Raw genomic sequence first — 19,513 nt, forward strand, 5'->3', positions numbered from 1 at the left:
TTGCAACTTCATGTTCCTCAACCTTTCATAATCATAGTCTTCAAGTGTTACTTGAAGTCCTTTCCTCAAAATTACCTCCATATATTCTGGATACAAGATCTTTCCCAAGTTGTTAGACTTACTCCAATGCACCAGGCTCTGATACCAATTGTTGGGATCCAAGAACACTGAGAGCAGGGGGTGAATCAGTGTTCTGCCAGAATGATTAATTTTAACCTTATTAGCACAACAACTTAGCAACTGGCAAACATAAAAGAAAATAATAATAAGTAATAATGCAACCAGACAGATGAACACCATAACACCACTAGTTTATATATGGAAAAATTCAATGAGGAAAACCATGGTGGGATTAGAGACCCACAATATCTATGCACTGATCAAATGAATAAATATTTTAGTAAGGGGCCTGCACATACAGAAAGTCCAAAAACCTTGAGCGCACTCCTCATCACAAAAAGGAGCCTCACTAACTATAGAAAACTTTGGACTACAATCCACAATGAAGATTGAAATGCTAGAATAACATCTCCTATGCTTGAGTACAATTCTAGTTTGAGGTCAAGACTGGAGGTCTTAAACCTCTTACATAAACCCAACTTGATCACCTATGATTGACAAAATCCTTTGCATATGATTACAACTTTATTCATACACAAATAATTGCATAACCATCCTTCCCATAATCTTCCATGGTCTACAAAGAAATCTTATATCATATTTATACCAACCCATGACCTAAACAATTAGGTCAGCCAACTAAAAGATAATACAATAAATTCATTACATAAACCCACAAACCAATGATAATCCAAGTCTGCCTAAGACTGAAACAACATTAACCAAACAATAAATCCAACTGCTAATGCGTCGGAAGAATCCACCAACACATTACATAAATTGATCCATAACCTACCAGAATAGCATAGAATAGGTCTGGTGCTAAATACAACACCACCGATCAACTGGAGCATGATCATGATAACCATCAGCATCTTGAATACCTTCTAGAAGCCACATCAACACAACTTATCTAATCCATCAAAATCTCTTTAGTAAAGGACTGTCAGGTAGAACCCTTACCGGTAACCAAAAGGCTTACTAGAACATATGATAGCTTCCAGATCACCAAATCCCAAACCAACATGCACCTAAACAACATGAATGACCGAACCAAACCAATTCCACCAATTGGAATGTACTAGAGACAAATCTCTAGATCATAATCAAAGTCCAACCACTCTATCAGAACCTAGTAGACAACCAAAGAAGCTAGTGTTGACATCAATGACAAAATTCAATAGAGCATATAATCAATTCCTCCAAATTTCTGACAACACTATTGGATTAACATTTGGCTATTATACCATCTATACAAACTTGTTCTGATGACCCAGCCTGAACATGCATTGGCATAGTTATTCTGAAATGACAACTCCAAAATCCTTCAACATATCAGTATATGTTATTCCAGTGATCTTACCAAGGGGTCTACTCTTCATTTTTTCCAATCGAAATAGCTCACACTATCGGCATAGTCAGAATTTGTCATTCTACCTTCAATAGATACTCCGATATAATGATGCCAGCGTAGTTTACTCTATCGGCATAACACAAACTTGTTACGCTACCTTTATCATCTATTCTGATGTGTGGCTCTACTTTGGTATTCTACATTGCTATCCTGATCTAACAAAACACAAAAGAGACTATTCGTGACCCGACATCGGCTAGACTTGTTCCTATCAAACCACTAGAGCATATACCACCTAGGCAGCTTCAAAACATACAAAAAGAACTTCATAGACACATCATACGGCATAGACACATCATATGGCATTATGGGAGTCTTTAACAACAGTGACTTTTTCATCAACCTGATCATTGTGATCTCTTCTACTACATCTATAGCCTGCAAGTTGACTTGCATGTTTGACATCAATGGAATCAATGGAACTCTTCTACAACTTCATCAAATCAGGCTTGCACACATGCATGTTGACATGACCCTGATGACTATGATGTCTTCTACTACATCTCTAATCTGCAACTTGACCTTCCTAGTTGACATCACTGGCATCAATGGCACTCTTCTACAACTTCATCAAATTAGCCTTGTACACACACATATCGACATCAATGACAACTTTAATGCTAGCAATCTCCCCCTTTGGCATTGATGTCAACACTATTTTTCACTCTCCCACTTTGACAACAATGGCAAAGGGGCCTAGCTACCAATAAGAATTCACCTGATACCAACTTGACTACTTTGTATGGCACTTATCCCCTTTCTTGATATCAGACCATGTTTAGCAGTAGATTCTCTATAGTCATCCTCTTGATCCTTAAGAAAAATTAGGCACATCTCCTTCTGATACATAGCAATTAATGGAACTTCCAATTTTTAGTCATGACACATCTGCAATATTTGCTACCATTATGCAGACCTCATTCATTTAACTGGAAACACATGTCACTCCCCTTGTGGCAACTACACTACATCATTTTTCATACCAACTGCACTTTACCCATGGTCAATACTATGGTGAAGACTTAAGGATCTCCTCAACTTCTTCTCCATAAGTAACCACAACACCTATTGTCAATGTATTGATCCTTATAACTGGATCATCTCCCCTCATTATCTTCCTATCTATTGCACATGCATTTATTTTTTTGTCACCTTGAACAATGATCTTCCTTGAGATAAATAACCTCTATTCTCCATCTCCCTTGGAGTACATATACATGTTCAAGAATGAACAAGGATGTAATCAATAAGCTCCCCCAAGGCCAAAGACATCTACAACCAATGCAACACTACTACTTGTATACAAATGAACCATTTTTATAATATAAGAGAAGTACCAATATTTCTTATAAAAATCACTTGCCTCCCCCTGAGACCTACAAACTGCCATGTTGAAACATCTTGTAGCTTCATCTTATATGATATCTTTCATCTTCATTCGTGTTGACCTATTCGGAAACCATTTTATAGTGTAGACCATCTATTGTCTCTTGCAACATAAATCAATCTCACATATATAGATGTGTAACTACAATTAAATGTCATATCAAAATGAACTATAACTTTATGCCAACAATGTCAAGGCTTGGTATGTTACCAAGGCATAAACTATAAATTATGTCATCTTATCTTCTTCCTCCAAGTCTTCTTCTTAATCATGGTATTCCTTATATCTATAGCATAATGTGCTTACACTTGGTCTTTTCAATATTTAGGGGTAAAGGATGTGATCATTATGTAGATCCCCCTAAGATCCTCCTTCTCCTTAAGCTAAAGGAGATATCACCTATGCATCAAATTCACATTCCTTGCCTCTAGCTATATCCTCTTGTTTCCTCTTCCATACTTGCTTGACTTATCTCCTTTTCTCATTTGCAACTTTTGGAACAACATTCATCATCTTCCTTTTCTTTACCACCCTTGATCTAAAATATTTTGCAGTGTGGCCAAAGTTGTTACAACTGTAACAAACTATGTTCTTACTTACTTGATTATTAGAGAACCTTCTATCAATCTGATTTGTATTTCTTTTCCTAACAATGTCTTTGTGAGTAGCTAATGGAATAAAAAAAAATTATGTACCTAATTGAGACCCTTCTATTTTTGTTCCATGGATATTCATGACTAACATAAGTTCTTCCAACTCTTTTATGATGACCATGTTTGTCATATCTTACATTTTTGTTGAAAGAGAAAGAGTAGGGACTGACATATGTCTGAATTTTTTTCTTTCTACATTCAAAGCTCCTATGACCTAATTTATTGCAGCTATAAGAAGTTACATTCGTATTTCTTGGAGAAGAAAATGGACTCTTCCTATCATATATGGGAACATATCTATGAATGTTTCTACAACTTGACATCTTATGACCATATGCATTACATCTATGACAGATTACATTTTTTTTTCTAGAAAAGACACCTTGACCATTCATAGACCCTTTTCTACATTCACTTTACTTATATCCATAGCCTTTATATGAATAACAATAACCAAATAAGGATGACTTATAACTTACAAATTTATTTTTCCATGTGTGTGGAGTTTTTGTAGACACGTTTGCATCATTCCTTCTTCCTTTGTTGTTGATCCTGGGATGCTCATTTGTAGCAGAAATATGTCTTGATTTTCTCCTATTCTCAGTCTTGTGTGTACCAACATTGTTTGATCTTATTCTAGTAGAAGGTCTTATATACTTTCTTGTGTTCTCATTTCTGATGTATCCATCTTCATTCAGCTTACCTTTTCATTTCAGATCAACATAATTCTTTCTTGTAGTAGCAATTTTTATCTTCATATTTTCAGCAGTTGTTGTCAGGTCTATCTTCTTTCTTGGAGCATTCTTGACTATGAAGGTTTTTCGATTTCCATTCAAGTTTGAAGATAAAAAAATTATCACTTTTTGATGATTCTCCATTGGTAGATCATTGACCAACACCATAGCCTAGACGAGTAGTATCCTTGTTGATTTTCTGCTTGCTCAACATCTTGTCCAATGCCTCAATGTTGCCTCCATATTTGATTCTTATCTTGAGATCATCTTGGTATTTCTCAAGCTCAATTGTTAGCTTTGTTATTTCATCCTTTATATTATGACACTCTTTACCTTTAGTCTAAACTTCCAGCTCTAGCTCTTCACATTTTCTTTTCTTCACACCAAGATCTGATTTTATTTCTTAGACTCTTCAAGATATTTGCTCAATAGATTAAATACTTCTTGAACTGATTTTTTGTAGCATTTATATTCTTTCCTAACATTTTGCATCTCTTCAAGGGAACTCACTAATTCCCCTTTAGAATCCACTTCATCTTAAACTTCTTCTTCATCACTGCCAAATACATCTTGCATTCGGAATTGGTCTCTGTTGTCACTCTTTGATGTTTTCTCTTCACTTCTATTGCAACAACTAACTGATCTTCTTTTATCATTTGTACATATATCTGTTCCACTATTCTCCCTTCTTCCACAATCTGATTCAGTGCTGCTAGGCTCATTTCCATAGAGTTTCTTCAATCTGTCCCATATGCTCTTTGCATACTTGCATCTCTTGACTTCTGAAGATACTGTATCAGATAATCCATTGAGAATAGCCTTCATGGCTTAAGCATTATATTCATATTCCCTTTTTTTGTATTAGGATTAGTAGGAGGATTAGCAGGAGCAAAATATCCATTCTTGATTGACATCCAGACATCATAACCTAAGGCAGACAAATAGACTTCCATTCTACAAGACCAAATATAATAGTTTGATTCATCAAACATAGGTGGAGGGATTGACTCAAATTTAACCATTGTGCTCATACACTAGAGTCTACCCAAGCTGGAGAAAGATTTACTACAAGGGAACCTAGGGCTTTGATACCAATTAGAGGAACATAATGGACCATTGAGAGGGGGGTGAATCAATGGTAATCAATAAAAACTTTAAGCTTCTAAAAGATATAAAAATTAATAACTTTAATCACAAGACTATGAGCAGAGACATTAAACAAATGAGCACATACACATAAGAAGCAACCCTTAACACAAGTGCATATGAGGAAAACCCATGGTGGGGAAAAGCCTTAGTGAGAAATGTTGCTGGAGTCTACTGCTCCAGTCCAGCCTCACAGGAAAATCACTAAATACAATATTTAGGGTACCAACCCAAGGAGCACCAACCCCTAGAGTTAATGGGAACCAATGCAAAAGATCACCAACCCCTATAGTTTATGAGCACATACTCAAAGGAGCACCAACCCAAGGAGCACCCACCCCTAGCTCTAAGCACCCACTCAAAGATTACACTGAATATATATGAATATAGTTTAAGTACCTTGTTGCAAATGAGGTGTTGCAACTCACAAATATTTTTCTCTTGAGATTGAACTGACTCATTTATGCTTTTTGATGTTGAGCTTCAATCTTAGCTCTCTATCTATCTCTATTCTTGTTCTATGCTCTTTGATTTTTGTCTTCTCGTCAGATCACTTCTCCCTCTCGGCCTCAACTTCACCTTTCCCAGACTACTCTACTCTCAATCTTCTTCTTCTACAACTGCTCTATCTACTCTTTTTCTGCAACTATATCTTCACTCTTTGTGACCACATTGTCACAATTGTCTATTGCTATTCACTTCTCTTTATCTCACACAATCAAACTTAAAATGCACTCAACTTTCCTAGTCGTAGATAACTATTATGCTATATTCTCAATCCCTTAACATCCACACATTTACAGCTTACTTCAGGCTCAACTGCATTTTCACACCATTCTCTCACTACAAGCCGACTACCCCAACCAGATCACATTCCCTTCTCTACTCTACTCTTCACTATTGAATTTATCATCAACATCTGCACAAGGTCGGTCTAATCTCAACTCATCACAAATCAGACACTATCTATTTTCCTTGTTATCATGCATCAAATCAACACGCATTCCTATGTAGAATACAGATCATCCATTTAGTTGGTTTGCATTATCCTAATTGGCTACTCAAGTTTGAAGACCCGCCAATCTATATCCTTCACAAACATTAAACTTGAGCTATTTATTTGGTGGATTGAACTAGGAAACCTTGATCTCAGCCATCATTGTGGTGGTTCTAGGAACCACATAATCGTACACCTTTTCTAGAATATTAAATCATTCTCTATCATCTTTTCTACCTATCTACACAACATTGCAAGCTCAGTTTCTTCATCTACAGCTATCTGATCTCATCACATGTCTGTAAGGTTTAATTTCCTACATGTTTATCATCTTGAGACACACACTTGTCTTCTACTAGATAACCATTAATGAAATCACCATCCTATGTCGGCCTACCCAGAAAAGATTGATAACTACCATATTGAATTCCACTATCATAGACTTTTGCATATCGGATTCGTTCTCTATTCATCAAGGATCCGCATGTCTTTATATTCTTTGTCCACGTCGCTCTTTCAATCCTAATCAGCATCCTTGTGGACCTCTAAGTCTATCAGCCTGCAGACATGGCCACAAAGTCAGTTACAATCTTCAAATATGTCGGCAAAATAACCATTAATATTTTTTACAAGTGTCCTCTAATTTGATCCATACATGCCACGTCATTAGATCAAACTTGGTCAATGCCCATGTGGACTATCAGGCTACCTAGATCAATTGAACTCCATGTTGTGACTAACCTTCATGTTACACACTCTACAAACACATCAGGTTGACTCATTCCAATATACATCCTCAAAGCACTATTAGAATGACTTTAATTGTCAGTCAAACCTTGAAATATTATCCCGACAGTTATCAGTTTCGTCAATCGTTCACCTCAACTTGCCATTCACATCAGTGTGACTTAGTCCAATGTAACACCTTATCCCTTCATTGAAATAACAATCACTATTGGGTAGACTTGTAGCATGGTTAGGTCCCAGAGACAACCGAGAGGGGGGGTGAATCAGTTGTCAAATAAATTTAAACCAAAAACAATTTAACCAACTTAATGCTTAATAATGGTAAACTAGTTCAATATGTCGGTAGACAATTTTAATAGTTAATTGCTATACTGGTAAGGATTAGTGCATGAAACATAAACACAAAGCTATCCACAACACATAACACCAATGTTTGTACGTGGAAACCCTGTAAGGGGAAAAACTATGGTGGGAAACCTTACCCACAATCAGATGATACTACTGTAGATAGTAAGTGTACATAAATGGGGTCTACACATGCAGAAAGGCCAACCACCTAGAGCTCACTGCTCAATCACAAAATGGGAGTCACACTAACTACAGTTGGATGGTTAAATCCAATAAGAATATGCTGCACAAAATAGCATCTTCATATGCTGGATTCAGTACCAGTGTAGTTCTGATTGTCTTCACAAAAACCCTCTTTCAATCTTCAAATGATGTCTGCATATATAGCTCTGCTTATTCTCACATATACCTTCACACAATCCTTTTTCGTATTCCACACTTGATCTTAGAAATAAGATCTTACATTTATACCATAACCTAAGACCAATTTTAGTAGGTTGGCTCTACAAGATATTACAATAAAAACATTTTCCAAACAATATAATATCCAATGCAATAATCGATTGAACATGTCGGCTTAATGCATTTACAACAATAATTAATCATCTCCATAGCGTGCCATGTTGATCTAGAAAAGATAAACCTGCCGGTGTGACCCTAGATCTATTTGCCGGTAACAACAAATATGAAACTATGAATATACCAATGAAGAAAACTCTAGGACAAGATGTCCAAACGATATCTTCGACATAACCATGTGTTTTCCATATCATTCCAAGTGTCGATGATCATTATATCTTGCTGGCGTACCAGATACCGATGACTGTGCATGAGTCACTTGCTTGTCGGTGAGTGTTGTTGATTCTCCAAAGTGCCAGAGTTGATAAGAGTTTAGTAGGTGTTGACATCAATGACAAAACCATACCAAAATACCAACAATCTCCCCCTTTGGCATTGATGGCAACACAAGATAGAAAAACCATCAAAGTGCCAAAACAAAAATGCCAAGTACCAAAAACCAACAATCTCCAAAAAGATCATAAACAAAAATCAAAATACAGATATAGAGAGTAATAATCTCTCCTAAACAACAATCTCTCCCCCTATGAGCAACATGTGTTTTTGCTTGTGTTTCTCAAAGTTTTTCCATACCAATCTCTCCCCCTTTGACATCAAATGTCAAAGATACAATAAAACCAAGTTCATATACAAAATACCAATCAATTTAGTATACCAACTACTCCCCCTGAGAAGTAGCTTCTCATCAAGGATTGGAATAAAGATTTCTCTGTTAATTCTGTCGATTTATGACAATCATCAACTGTCTAAGTCTCTACCGGTGGTGGTATGACTCCAAGATGATCTCTGAGATATTCAAAAGTCTCCTTAGGCAAAGGTTTAGTTAAAATATCTACAATCTTCTCTTTAGTATTCACATAAACCAGTTTTATCTCATTTGCTTCAACATTTTCCCTTAGAAAATTCAGTTTGATAGAAACATGTTTGGTTTTAGAATGTAATACCGGATTCTTAGATATATCAATTGCTGCAGTGTTATCACAATAGATAGTAATAGGTTCCTTGCATTTTACCTTTATGTCTTTCAACATTTTCTTAAGCCATAGTACCTATGTATAGTTAGTTGCTGCTGCAACATATTCTAATTCTGCTATTGATAAAGATATACAACTTTATTTCTTACTTAACCAAGAAACTAATCTGTTTCCAAGAATGAATGCTCCGCCGGTGGTGCATTTTCTATCATCCACATCTCCTACCCAATTTGCATCTGTGTATGTAAATAATTCAAAGTTTTCATCTCTAGAATACCACAATCCAAGATTTATAGTGCCTTGTAAGTACCGGAAAATCCTTTTACTGTTGATTCTTGATTTTCCCTAGGATTACTTTGAAATCTTGAAACAATACATATTGCATTCATAATATCAGGTCTCATTTGTGTCAAATACAATAAACCTCCTATCATAGATTTGTATCTAGTTGGATTAATAGGTGTAGATTCATCCCTAAATGTGATAATTTGTCATTTGTTGTCATAGGTGTTCTTACCGGTTTACAGTTCTCCATCCCAAATTTGTTTAGTAACTCTTTTAAGTATTTGGATTGACTCAAGAATATACCTTTATCAGTCTGTGAAATCTGCAATCCTAAAAAGAATTTTATTTCTCCAATCATAGACATTTCAAATTCTTGCTGCATTTTAATAGAAAATTCTTTAGATAATCCATCTTCTCCTCCAAAGATTATATCATCAACAAATACTTCTATAATCATCATTAGTTACTTTATAATATAAATTGTTGTCTGCATTTCCTTTAGTAAAACCAATCTTTAAAAGATACTTATCCAATCTTGCATACCAAGCTCTTAGAGCTTTTTTTGGTCCATATAGAGCTTTCCTTAACCTGCAAACCATATCATTGTCATCTGTCAAAGAAAATCCATCAAGTTGTTCAATGTATACTTCCTCTTCAAGATCTCCATTCAAAAATGCACATTTAATATCCATTTGATAAACTTTATAGTTCTTGTGTGCTGCAAAAGCCAAAAATAATCTGACTGCCTCAATTCTAGCTACCGGTGCAAAGGTTTCATTGTAATCAACTCCTTCTTTCTGAGAATATCCCTTACACACTAGTCTTTCTTTATTTCCAATAACCTTACCATCTTCATTTAGTTTGTTTCTAAATACCCATTTGGTTCCAATTACATTTTTATCTTTAGGCCGGGGAACTAATGTCCAAGTGTTGTTTTTCTCAATTTGTTCTAATTCTTCTTCCATAGCTTTAATCCAAAATTTATCTTCACATGCCTCATTAACAGATGATGGTTCAATTTGAGAAATAAGACATACCTCTTGAATTGCCAATCTTCCTCTTGTCATAACTCCTTTAAACTTGTTTCCAATTATCTGATCTTCAGAATGATTCGGTATTACATACCGGGGTGTCTTGGTTTGTTGTTGTTCCTCAATTACTGTGGGATCCTCAGATGATACCAGGGTAATTGGATCTTTATTCTGTAGCGGTGGATTCAGAGTAGGTTCATTTGTCAAAAATTTTGTTGCTGGTTCAGAGTCTATATACCTTGAAGTTCCTCTGAATTGTTCATCAATCTTTACATTTGTACTTTCAACAATTTTATGCAATCTTTTGTTAAAACATCTATATGCCTTTCTCTTAGATGAATAACCAAGAAATATTCCTTCATCACTTCTAGGATCAAATTTGCTAATATACTCATCTCTTTTGATATAACATTTACTTTAAAAAATTCTGAAATACTTAAGAGTAGGGGTATTACCAAACCATATTTCATGAGGGGTCTTACCGGTTTCACCTTTGATGTGAACTTTGTTAAATGTATAGACCGTTGTACTGACTACTTCTCTCCAATATACATGTAGTAGGTTTGCTTCTGATAACATACTTCTTGCTGCATCCAAGATAGTTCTGTTTTTCCTTTCAACAACTCCATTCTACTGTGGTGTCCGAGGTGTTGATAGCTATCTTCTGATTCCATTCACTTCAAAGAATGTATTAAATTCTTTAGATGTAAATTCGCCTCCTTGATCTGATCTTAAACATTTGATTTTCTTACCGGTTTCATTTTCTACCATTACTTTGAACAGTTTGAACTTTCCATGTGCTTTTGATTTTTCTCTCAGAAAAGTAACCCAACACATTCTAGAATAGTCATCAATAATTAGCATGAAATATCTATCACCTTGTAAGCTTTTAGTTCTAGCTGGACCACATAAATCAATGTGAATCAAATCAAGAGCATTATTGGATTTTTCTGGAATACTTTTGAAAGTAGCTCTAACTTGTTTTCCAAATTGACATTCCTTACATACTGTATTCTGAGGTTTGACAATTTTAGGTAAATCTCTAACTGCCTTAGTAGTACTGATCTTTACCATGCAATCAAAGTTTACATGACATAGTCTCTTATGCCATAACCAAATTTCATCTATATGTGCAATTAAGCATGTCTTTTCATTGTTATTTAAATGAAAGATATTACCTCTAGTCTGATTACCAGTTGTAATTTCCAAACTAGTTCTATTCATGATTTTGCATTTTCCATTTTTGAATTGTAACTAAAATCCTTTCTCAACTAATTGATCAACACTCAAAAGACTATGCTTTAATCCTTCAACATAGTAAACATTGTCAGTGTTATGCTTACCATCAAGATATATTGTACCCTTACCTCTGATTGAACAAGCTTTGTCATCTCCAAATCTCACTAAGCCTCCATTGTATTCTTGAAAGTTCAAGAATTTGCCTTTGTCTCCTATCATATGATGTGAGCATCCTGATTCAATGATCCATTCATCCTTTACTTCAACTTTAGCTGCCAGGTTTCGTACTACCAGTTGACCAGTAGGTGCCTGTTGATCTTCTTCTATAGCAATGAAAACCCATCCATTGTCTGTTGGATCCTCATCAGAATCATCAGTCACACCTTCATCAGCAATGTAACAAGATTTGTCTTTATTTTTCTTATATTTGTACCTCTGATATTCAGGGTTAGGCTTGTATGTTCTTCTAGCTTCTTCTCTTAGTCTAGCATGTCTATTAGGGCATCTTGAAGCCATATGACCAATCTTATTGTAGTTAAAACATTTAAAGGGTGCTTTACCTTCATACTTACTTCCAACTAGACCTTTAGGTATTTTCCTTGCAAATAGTGCTTCAAGTTCTTCAATTTCTTCATTTTCTTTCCTACTTTCTTCAAGTTCTCTTGCATAAAAGGCTTTCCAATCAGATTTGTCAAATGATAAAGCAGATGATGTTGATGCTTTAAAGGCCAAATCTATCTTTATAGTAGCAACAGGACCAAATTCTTCAATTTCAAAAGCTGAAAGTTTCCCAATTAATGTATCCCTAGTAACCGATGTATTAGGCATTGTTCTTAACTCATTTATAGCAGTGACTTTCATTTAATATGCTGGTGAAAATCCTCTTAAAACTTTTGAAACAATTTCATCCTTACTTAAGGTTCCTCCACAACATTTAATACCCAAAACAATTTCATTACTCTTTCCATAAAAGCAAAAATCCTTTCATCTTCTTCCATTTTCAGATGTTCATACTTGACTCGGAAGCTTTCAAGTTTTACAAATTTGACTGTGGAATCTCCTTCATTCACTATTTCCAAATGATCCCAAATAGCTTTAGCAGTAGACCTATCTGATAGTCCCATGATTTGTTGATCTGATAATGCACTCAAAAGTGCTTCTCTTGCTTTGCAATCATTTTCCTCATCTTTTGTCAAGTTAGCTGGACTAGGTTGACCTTGTACAACATCAATATAACCATTATTTGTAACATCCTAGATGTCTTTTCCAATGCAATTTAGATGTGTCTCCATTCTGATCTTCCATATGCCATAGTTGGTTCCATCAAGTTTAGGACTATCCTCCCTAAAATAATTAGTAGACATTGGATCTCCTCAAGCTGTTAAACTTCTGCAACAAAGGACTAGGCTCTGATACCAATTGTTAGGTCCCAGAGACAACTAAGAGGGGGGGGGGGGGGTGAATTAGTTGTCAAATAAATTTAAACCAAAAATAATTTAACCAACTTAATGCTTAATACTGATAAACCAGTTCAATATGCCGGTAGATAATTTTAATAGTTAATTGCTATACCGGTAAGGATTAGTGCATGAAACATAAACACAAAGTTATCCACAACACATAACACCATAACACCAATGTTTGTACGTGGAAACCCTGTAAGGGGAAAAACCATGGTGGGAAACCTTACCCATAATCAGATGATACTACTGCAGAGAGTAAGTGTACATAAATGGGGTCTGCACATGCAGAAAGGCCAACCGCCTAGAGCTCACTGCTCAATCACAAAATGGGAGTCACACTGACTACAGTTGGATGGTTAAATCCAATAAGAATATACTGCACAAAATAGCATCTTCATATGTTGGATTTAGTACCGGTGTAGTTCTTATTGTCTTCATAAAAACCCTCCTTCAATCTTCAAATGATGTCTGCATGTATAGCTCTGCTTATTCTCACATATACCTTCACACAATCCTGTTTCACATTCAACACTTGATCTTACAAAGAAGATCTTACATTTATACCATAACCTAAGACCAATTTTAGTAGGTCGGCTCTACAAGATATTACAATAAAAACATTTTACAAACAATATAATATCTGATGCAATAACCGATTGAACATGTCAGCTTAATGCATTTACAACAATAATTAATCATCTCCATAGCGTGCCATGTTGATCTGGAAAAGATAAACCTACCGGTGTAACCCTAGACCTATTTGTTGGTAACATCAAATATGCAACTATGAATATAGCAATGAACAAAACTCCAGGACAAGATGTCCAAATGATGTCTTTGACATAACCATGTGTTTTCCATATCATTCCAAGTGTCGGTGATCATTATATCTTGTCGGTGTACCAGATACTAGTGACTGTGCATGAGTCACTTGCTTGACGGTGAGTGTTGCTAATTCTCCAAAGTGCCAGAGTTGATAAGAGTTTAGTAGGTGTTGACATCAATGACAAAACCATACCAAAATACCAACAAGCACTTACTCCACCTTCACAACATATCCCGATAACCATGTGATGCCTTTGTTCCCTTTCGTCGAAATGAGTTACTCCGATGAAAACCTTACCTATGATTTCCCTTATCTCCACAAGCTATCCCGAAACACGATCTCCATGTTGATAGACCTTATCGGCATAAGTTACACTATCAGATTAACTTTTGGCTATTATACCATTTGTACAAATTTGTTCTAATGAACCAACCTAAACATGCATCGACATAGTTGTTTCGAAATGACAACTCCAAAGTCCTTCAACATAGAGGCATATGCCATTCCGATGATCTTACCAAGGGTTTACTCTTCATGTTCTTCTATCAGAATAGCTCACAGTATTGGCATAGTGGGAATTTGTCATTCCACTTTCAATAGCTACTCCAATACAATGATGTCAGAGTAGTTTACTCTATCACCATAACACAAACTTGCCACACTGCCTTTATTAGCTATTATGATGTGTGGCTCTCCTTGGTATTTCTAATTGCACTATCCCGATCTGATAAAACACAAAAGATATTGCTCACAACCCAACATCAGTGTAACTTATTCTAATCAAACCACCAGAGAAAATATCACCTGAGCTGCTTCAGGTGATCCAATAGGAACTTCATGGACACATCATATGACATTGTGGAATTTTGCAACAACATTGTCTTCTTCATCAACCTGATCATTGTGATCTCTTCTACTACATCTGAAGCTTGCAAGTTGACTTGACTGGTTGACATCAATGGCATCAATGGAACTCTTCTACAATTCATCAAATCAGCCTTGCACACACACATGTTGACATCAACCTGATCATTGCGATCTTTTCTACTACATCTGTAGCCTGCAAGTTGACCTGCCTGGTTGACATCAGAGGCATCAATGGCACTCTTCTACAACTTCATCAAATCAACCTTGCACACACACATGTTGATATCAATAACAAATTTAATGCCAACACCAAAAGGGGGTAATTTAGATGTAGAATGGGAATTAAATATCAGGCATTTGTCATCACTTTGGAAGAAGGAAGCTACAAGTCCTAGCATGATGGAATCCTAAAGAATTGTCAATGGACTCATCTATTGCCACATTTGTATGGGATTATTATTGAACCAAGTACTTGTTAGCAAAAATGTGAATGGGAAAGTAGAAATGATCATGTTTTTGGATTAGTTAGTTTAAGTGTTGGGGACCACACATCATGGGCTCTATCACACATCGAGTTCAGTCACACTCTTTGGGCCACTTTATAGGAAATGTATGGAGATCCCAGTGAACCTACATTCCCATATGATCCAACTATAGACATGCTTCTCTCCCTTGATAATGATGATGATCCTATGTATGATGATGACACTGAAGAGAAAATTGCTTATTGGAAGAGTCTTGACTGTCTTGATTACACACAGACATCTCCTCTTGATTCTCCTCTTTCTACACCTCCAGTATTGGTAGCTATTTAGTCAACTCCACCCACTAGTTTGATAGAGATTTTGGTTTCTCTAAGTGCTACCTCAAATTATCTTTTGCAGGTTCATTCTCATCTTCTTGACGAGAGAGATATCATCCTATTAGACATTTATCATTTGTTTTTTGAATCTCTCCTTGATCATAATGACAACATTAAGGACACATGCCATCTCTCTAATGTCAACTAACATCAAGATGCATATTCTTTTGGTTTGTATTCTCTTGTTCTCTCTCCACCACTCCATTCTACTATCTTGCCACATCTTGATTCACATTCAAACAAATGTCACACTTCAATGGTCACTATACTTGAGTCTTGTATGGTAGAGTTCAGCATTAGATTGGAGAAATATGAGTATTTTCAAGAACTATTTATTTTGATACCTTCATATATTTCACCTAAGGGAGAATTCAATAGTTTGATATCTTGAGGTTTCTATCTTGTAAAAGGAAGAGGAACCTACTACAACATTTGCCATGCTACATTTTGTATTGACATTCTTTCTCTTCTTTGTAGAGGCACAAATGGGCCCTATCTTTTCATTTTTACTTTCTACGAGACCTTCTTGGGGTGAAGGACATTGCAACATAGAAGTTGTCATGTAGAGTTAGTGTTTATTTTTTTGGGGGGGAATGGGTTTGTTCCCATTGGGGTTTCCCTCTTTCCTTCTTCCTTTCCTTAGGTTTTTGTCTCCCTAGTTAGACTTAAGGGGGGGTGTTAGTGCACGTAAATCATTTTTTCTTTCGTGTTTTATGGGATTTTAATCAGGGTTTTCTGTTTTAATCCCGTGACTTGGAAAAAACTATTTTTTGCTTAGTTGTTAAGCTAACTAAGGCATATCTCTATTTTCTCTAGTTTTATTCCTATTTTTTTCTTTAATAAAGGCTCTATATATATATTGTACTTCATTTGTAAATCAATCAATGAAATAATTTTATTCCTTTTTTTGCTCTCAAATTTTCTCTTTGCAAGTTTACTTCTCTTTTTCTACCTACATCTTATAGTGCAGGTTTAGATAAAATTGTACACAATAGCTACATGTTTAAATGTGGCAATGGTAAAATGATGGATGTACTAGATATTTTTGGGCCGATGTGAGTCTTTCCATCATGGAGATAAATATGATGTTGACGATGTCCTTGAGTTGAGAAGGGAAACAATTCCCTAGTTTTTTGACAAGTCGACACTCCCTTGTAGCCAGAGGCTGCTCACCTTCTATTTGTCTAAGGTTAGAGGTATAGGTGGTCACCCCATCAACTACTAAGTTGGAAAGGTTGTTAGTTTCCAAAATACCATCACAAAATATGTGACATGCAAGGTAATTTGGAACGCAACTAAGGCGAGAGATATTTTTTTCTAGGATGGCATGGCTTGTAGTTTTGAACTAGGAATGGGGAGACTCCTTATGGCATTTATGAACACTAGAGAGTCTCCTCCTATTTCAAGGTGAGTAACCTTCTGTGTCATGCAAAATTTCAAGCCATGAAGGAGGGCTTGAAATTCTATTTCACTATTAGTTATTGGGATCAATGGGAGGGAAGAAGAAATGAGTACATTTTTTTGAGAATCTCTTAAGAGGCTTTGAGGATTTCCGAGACGAGTACGTGTCAAATGGTTCTAGACTGAGTGACATCCATGTTGCCTTATCTCGTAGATAGGCAAAATCAACTCATTGAAAACAATAATTCTTAACCATTTTAATATTTTTTTATATTTTATATTTCATTGTGTTAATATTTATATTTTAAATATAAATAAGATTTTTTTTTATTAATAATAATATTAAAAATAAATATAATTTATTAATAATATTATTAGTCTATCAAAATCGCTACATTTGAATTACATTTTATTTAATTATTTTATAACTATTTACAACACGCATTATATAATTAGTTCTATTTGTAGAATTGTCTATAGCAGTCCCTAAGGCTCGATTATATTTTATATATTTTCCTAAAATTTGCAGCCCTCACCTTTCTTTTTTTTTTTCTCATTGGCTTGCAAAGATAATTTTAAAGATAGTAAAGCTTACAACATAATATGCCATTTGACAGCTTGGAGGAGGATTTAGAAGGTTCACGAATCAACTTGTCGCTTTTGCGAATTTTTATTTTAAGGGGGATCTTGTTCTAAGTAGTTGTAGTGAAGAGTGCCGCATGTTGACAATGGTTTTCAAAAATTGGAAAATGGAAAGGTTTTGGGAAAACGCTGTCAAAATGCCATGATTCAAGGTGAGTGTAGACTAAAAGGAATACTACGAGCTTTATCAAAGGGCAAAGTTTATCATCAAGACAAAGGTTTGAAAGTGTCTTTAGTTTGGGTGGATATATGTTTATGCCATTGGTTGTTATTAAATGCAAGAGGAAGCCATAATAGTGCCATGTGTCAAATGAAAAGGCTCATCTATAAAATATAATTCATATTGTTGCAATTAAATGTAATGGATGACCTAGGTGGCATTTCCCTTTGCATGCATGATGAATCAATAATGGGACATAGATTTATAGTTTGCAACATCCTCCATGATGGGGATCACATGTGAATGTGCAGAGGACTCTCTTTATTTTGATCAATTATTACATTTAGTATTTTAGGTCTATTTAAGCCTATGGGTTTTATGTTTTAAGGTTTCAAAATTTAGTTTTAGATCTCATGAAGCAATGAAAGGAAGCATATCAGATTGTGTCTAGTTCATCTTTTTTGTGTGTTTTATTTATTTTGGCGAATGATTTAAGGTTCTGTCACAAGTGAGTAAAATAATTTGTCTTAACTTTTTACTCTTATGATTTTAATTCTGATGTGTGATCTATTGAATAATGTGTTGTTACACTCTTTTGCTAGTCTATAGTGTTTGTGATTGGATATTACATCATGTCAAGTAGGTGGGCTAAATTTTTTTAAATAGCTAAGAAATTTGCATCCTCATGGGCATTAATAGGTGCTTCTCATAGTGAGATTTGAATATTGTGTTCTATGTCTTAAGACCTAATGTATTTTGTTCTCTTTCTAACAATGAAGAGATAGTGGTATTATGTGCTTGTATGTTAGAGATTGCATATTTCCTATCTTATTGAGTGAATTTTGAAAGTTTATTAAAAGTTCCGATGTATCGCCTTAGATATAGATTTACTTTTATTGCTTCTTTCTATGTCTTTTCCTACAATTTTTTTTTGAAGAGTCGGCTTCTAAAATGCTAGAGGTTGTTTAGTGAAATACATTTAGTCCCCCATTCACTAAAATTCCCATAAGGTTTTTCCCTCGTAAGTGTAAACTTTAAAGATTGACAATTCTTTTTCTATCATTCCTATTGGACAAATTTTAAAATTTAAGCTTGTGTATGATCCACAAGCATGTCACTAGGTCCCAAACTACATAGAATATTAGATTGGTATTACCTCCTTTATTAACTATAACCCAAGCCAGAGCTGCTAGGCAAGCCATAGTACAAATGTAAAAACAAGCTCAATCATAACCATAGATGGCTAATCCACCACTCACAAACTTTGTCACCTGGAACAATGGTAGCTCGTTGATCGCCCTTATAAATCCAACTCAATGGACCCTATTACCACTTCAAAATTGAAAGCCTTGCCTAATTTTATAGGAGAAGATTTTAAAATTCTTATAGGGAACTTGCACGATGTATTTGATTTGTATTGTCCATAATGTCACATAATAGAATGTTTCTCTTAAACCACTTGCAGCCAACTCCATAGAAAACTAGGATGCTCTTGGAAATAACTTTTTTGACATATTTTCTAAAAAGAGAGACTACTCATCCTTCTACAATAATTGATAAATATAAAGAGAGCCCCATAAGAGACAATAATAGATTTCAACACTCAGTTCCATAAGACTTGAGAAAGGATTCCTCTAA

This window comes from Cryptomeria japonica, chromosome 7 (genome assembly GCF_030272615.1).
Source record: "Cryptomeria japonica chromosome 7, Sugi_1.0, whole genome shotgun sequence".
NCBI classification, from domain to species: Eukaryota; Viridiplantae; Streptophyta; class Pinopsida; order Cupressales; family Cupressaceae; genus Cryptomeria; species Cryptomeria japonica.